At 47.4% G+C, this 5471-nt stretch overlaps 1 long non-coding RNA gene across 1 annotated transcript; it reads right to left on the bottom strand.

The window, feature by feature from the left end:
• Positions 1-260: 260 nt before the first annotated feature.
• Positions 261-4956, bottom strand: LOC111775310 (uncharacterized). The gene is made up of 3 exons (XR_002810860.2): positions 4594-4956; positions 1423-1634; positions 261-917 (listed from the first exon to the last, which is right to left on the bottom strand). It is a non-coding gene; the product is annotated as an uncharacterized lncRNA (long non-coding RNA).
• Between the last annotated feature and the right edge of the window lie 515 nt (positions 4957-5471).

The following is a 5471-nucleotide window of genomic DNA, read 5'->3' as shown; positions in this document are numbered from 1 at the left end:
TCTACTAACAAATTAAATCAAAACTATTCACAACCAAGGCACTTACTGCCACTTAATGACAGCATCCCCTAGTCTCTTCTGCTCAGTGGTTTACAGATGTAATTTTCAGGAAATCCGAATATACACAGCAGTGCCAGGAATCCCATATCATTTGGTGGGTACGCTCAAAAGAAAAGGGAGCTTCGTTTAGAAATGGCATTATGGCTTGGTCGTCGGGGTGGATAATGACTTGCTGGAAACCAGTGCAGAAAGAACATAAATATCAGTAAAGCATTGATTTATTTCACATGTATTCGTTAAGCATCCATTAGGGATGAGACCTGGGTACACACAGTGAACAAGACATCACTCCTTCCCGGATGCAGCTTACAGTCTAGGAGGGGTACAGATATGTAAACAATCATAATGCAACGAGGTCTTACGGAAGCACAAAGGAGGGACTGCTACCCCAGATTCGGGGTGGGAGGTTTGGGGAAGACTTCCTGGTGAGTGTAGCATTTGAGTGAGATAAATAGGACTGCATCAGGGAACAGGGCTTGGGTGGCGGTGGAGCCGGAGAAGAGGGGCGAGAAAGAGCCATCCAGGAAGGGCCTGGAGGAGCAAGTGGTCGGCATCCTTCCCAGGAGCTGGAAAGCTCCATGTGGTTTGAGCGCGGGCCGTGGCCTCACATGTATCCTGAATCCAGTTATTTCCCCTCAGCTCCACGCTCACCTAGTGCAAGACACCTTCACCTCTCACGTGGACCACTGCCCCTCTGCCTGGACTCACGCTTCTACTCTGTGTCTTATTAACACCAAGGAAAAGCAGCTCCTGGCAGGTGAGAGCTGGCTTGGCACTCCCAGCTGGGCCTTGGTGCTCTTCTGTTCAACATAAACACAGCCTCGAACTCCAACATCAGCCAAGGCCACTCTGTGACCCTGATAGATGACGACAAAAAGAAGACCACTCTGTGATCATGTCTGAACAGAGACAACAACATAAACAATGTCCAAACCATAAAAATGACCAACGAGCCTTCCATCCCGGCTGAAAAATGTTACTCCTGCTTCTTTACCAATCACAGTTTTAGCCTCCCTCTTTCTCCCACCTTCAAGATGAGATTTATTAAGAAATTCAGTCACAGCATTCCCCCTGCTTCCTGAAGACATTGAATTCAGAGCAAACCCTACTCCTTGCATCTTGTCCACAATCCCCTAACATAAGCCCCAATGCTGGCACTTCTAAGACCCTTTAGCTGAGATGCTCCCACAGTTCCCCATAATGTCTTCTCCCTCATTGCAAGGAGGCAGTCAAGCCCTCTTGTTCAACCACAGGTGTATTCCCAGTGGTCTTGGGCTGGAGGACACTGACAGTACCCAAATCAGGTTAAGATACTTTCTTACTCACCTCCCATGACTCTCAAAGTCAAAATCAAACCCTTACCCAACGTCTTCATCCCTTGACGCTGCCCACCTCTCAGACCTCACTTATTCACTCCCCAGCAGCGTCAAGGATCTGCAGTGAGCCAGGCACTTTCTTGGCACAGGAACATTTCACACTGCTGTGTGAAGAATGGATTGGAGCAAGAGGCCAGGGCAGGGGGTAGGGAGACGGCTTACAAGGCTTGTTTAGTCCAGCGAGACGGTGGAGTGGAACTGGAGAGGGAGAAGGGTAAAATGCAATGCCCAGCATTATGCTGAATGAGCTCAGTCAGACTGAGAAAGAGAAATACTATACGATCTCACTTATATACGGAATCTAAAACAGCTCAACCCTGAGAAACAGAGAGTAGCATGGTGGTTATGCGGGGCTGAAGGGGTGGGGGAAATGGGCAGATGTTAGTCAACGGGTACAAAATTCCACTTATAGGATTAACAAGTTCTGGGAATCTAACATGCAGCATGGTGATTATAGTTGATAACACTGCATTTTTTACTTGAAAGTTGCTATGAGAGTAGGTCTTAAATGTTCTCACCACAAAAAGGAAACGGTAACTAAGTGACCAGATGGAGGCGGTACCTAATGCTATGGTGGTCATCATGTTGCAACATACAAATGTATCAAATCAACACATTGTACACCTTAAACTTACACAATGTAATATGGCAATCACACCTCAACAAAGCTGGAAAAAACCCGAAAAAGATAACGCCCAGATTTGTGGTTTGGGCAACAGGTGCCAACACAGTGTCATTTTCCTGGCAGAGGGAATGGGGCAGATATGCCAAAAGGATTCTAGAATAGCAGTCACTCTGCTGGGCTGGAGAGCATCTTACTTGCTTAAGAGGGCTCCTTCTAAATTCTCTTCAAAAGAGGGCCTCACCATATCCCAGGAAATACTGCAGGATATCTTGGCTGCCGTTGGCCTGCGGGCTAGTGCCTGTCGCTGCCAGAAATTGTTTGAACAAGGTACCTATTTCAGGTTCTAGTTTATGTGTTCAAGGAGACATATTTCAGTGGAGTCAGTAACTTATTTCTTATGGCCTTCTGGGCTTAACTAAAGTGACGATTAGAGTAATTCAGGGTCCATGAAGTAGCGCGAAAACAGCTGCCATCTGCCATTGCTCTCATTGGCAACTCATTTACTTCTTATAATGGGTTTTCACATATATGAATTAAGTTAGAATGTGCTGCTCGTGCTCAGAGGAACCAATAAACGACTTGCTTTTGTGTTACAACTCTCAGAAGTGAATTATTCAGTCTTCACTGCTTGTAGGGTTTAAAGAGAAACCAAATTTATTTTGATTCCCCCACCCTTCACTCCAGGACATGCTGCAAGGCTCCCGTCACAGAGACTTGGTGGAATTGACTAATTGCGTGTTTTGCATATTTATAAACACTTTGTTATTTATTAATGGACCATTTCAGAGATAAAATTAGCACTTTATTCACATCACAGCCATTTCTCAAAGACACTCTGACTCATGTCTGAGGAGCTGAGATGGGAGCGAATAAGATGAAAGCACAGGCGATTGTCTTCTCAAGGAAATCCCAACAGGGGAGTGAGCTGCCGGGACACCATTTATCAGACTGGTTCTCTAAAGCTGCGCTGTCCAATATGGCTTGTAAAATTTAAATTAATTAAAGTTAAATAAAATTAAAAAGCCAGTTCCTCAATCGCACCAGCCACATCTCCAGTTCTCGGGAGCCACATGTGTCCATTGGCAGCCACGTTGGAGAGCGCAGAACATTTCCATCACGGCAGGAAATTCTACTGGACAGCACTGCTCCAGACTGTGTTGGTGCTGGGGAGTCCTTTTGTGGCTCCCTGCATCGATTGAATTTGGGTCTTATGAACTGATGGGCCAGCAAGGCTGAGAGGTTAAGGCATGCCTAGTCATATCTCAAATCCTGAATATATCCAGAATTCAATTACTCTTACCACCTGCAACCTGGTCTCGTTACTGTCAGCTCTCATTTGGATTTACTGCAACGGCCTTCTAACTCCTCTCCCAGCATCCCTCCTGGGTTCCCACGATCTCTTTCCCACATAACAGCTGGAGTGATCCTGCTCAGAACCTTCCAGTGGCTTTGTGTCTCCCTCAGAGTAAAAGCCGGTGTCCTTACCACGATCTCCAACATTTCATATTCCCCTCCATGCTTTCCTGACACTTGTCACTACCCATGTACCCACTTACTTATTAGTGCTGTTTATTTTCGAATTCCTCCACTAGAAGGTAAGCTCATTGGGCAGGTTTTGGTCTGTTTTCTTCACTACTGCACCCAGTGCTTGGAACAGGGCCTGGCAGACAGTAGGGGTTCAACAAATACTTGTGGAATCAGTGAATGTTCTTTCCAATTCAAGTGCCCACTGGATGAATGAGGGAAATGGAGAAGCATGGGTTTTAGAATGAGCCAGACTCTGTCTCACTCTAGACGTGAGATTTTAGGCAAGTGACTGACTTTCTTTAAGTGTGTTTCCTTATCTGTAAAACAAAAATTCTAATTCCTGCCAGCAAGGATTGGCCTTAGGTTTAACCAGGACGTTCCCAGCACAGAGTCTGAGCACAATGATGTTATTCCAGGGGCTGTGAAATTCGGCCCAGGGCTCTTTCTTATTCTCCAGTATCTACATGAAAACCATGATAATCTTTCTTTCACTCTACATTTTTAAATGTTGTGCTTTTATTTTAATAATAGAAACAATATACATAATTTTTGGAAAATCTGGATGGTGGTCTTATAACTGAGTTTGGCTGTGAGATCTCAGAGCTCATCTTACGATGGTTTTGAGATGTGCAAACCAGCAATCGATGCTGATATTCATGAGCGGCAGTTCCACAGAAATTCAAACAGAGAAAAGCAGTGGGAGAATCAAGTCATGTCGTATAACATGGGGTGGCAGAGACTGCTGAACTCAGAAAGAAGCCGCACTGTAGTGGATAAACTTAGATTCACATTCCAAAAGGGAATTTAGTTCAGCAAAATAATATAGTCTATATGGTTTATCACTGTGAGTTAATGTTATTTTGAACTTTGTTTTTATAGTTATGTAAGAGCCCTGTGCTTACACAGTTTATACTTGGTTTTATGTTTGCACATATTTAGGAGCGTAGCAGAGTTCCACCAGGAAAATAGAAACCACTCTACATATTTGAAACAAATTCAACTTACCAGAGGGAAGTGGTTTACACAGGGGTGGAGCTGCTGAGACCCAACAGGGTGGTGACGCGTGCGCCCTGGAACCTGGGAACGGCAGGAAGCCCCCACCCGTAGGCTGGAGGGACACAAGGTGGTGGTTTCGGGGCCCAGGGATGGGGCCACCAGGTGGAAGCTGAGATGACGAAGGGCCCGTCTGGGGGAGCTGGAGCCTGGCAGGCGAGGCGGCTGTTTCCAGAGAAGCTGCCCGAGGCCGACAGAGATGGGGAGAAATACTCTGGCTTCTCCCTGCCCTCTTCTCTCCGCTTCTTCAATAACGCTTCCCATTGGCTGAGGCCAGGAGAAGTCAGCGGCCCTGGGAGACGGGGAAACACATCCTCCGGGGACCAGCCCCTCTCCACTGCGGGCATGCGCGCGCATGCGCACACGCACACGCTGACAATACAGAGCAGAGCAGGCCAAGCGGGAAGCAATCCTCCGAGGGCAAACTCACCAAAGACCAACACGTTGTAACGAGACAGACGTGCGTTTGGTTCCCCTCCATCCACATTCTTCCTTTCCACCTGAAGTGGCAGCTAGGTTGGCTGGAGGGGCTCCGTGCACCTCCGGCTCCAGGGGTGGGCCCTGATTGCTTTCATGTCTCAACCAAGCAGGGTAACCCGACTGCCCTTGCTGTAGCGAGTGATCACACAAGGGATGGCCTCAGATGACCAGCTCCAGACGTTCCTCGGGCCTCGGGGGCTGGTTCAGGGCTAGTCAACAGGCTCTGTCTCCTGCGTAGGAACAAAGGAAGCTCCTAACCCCCAAGTGTTCCTAGCGGCCGGCTGTGGCAGGGTCAGGACAATCCTGGAGGGAGAGGCACAGTGCTGAGTCACACGCACGCACACACACTC

Source organism: Equus caballus, chromosome 1, assembly GCF_041296265.1.
Source record: "Equus caballus isolate H_3958 breed thoroughbred chromosome 1, TB-T2T, whole genome shotgun sequence".
In the NCBI taxonomy this organism is placed as follows: domain Eukaryota; kingdom Metazoa; phylum Chordata; class Mammalia; order Perissodactyla; family Equidae; genus Equus; species Equus caballus.
Note: the sequence above shows the minus strand (reverse complement) of the source record. Positions and strands in the feature narration are given on the sequence as shown.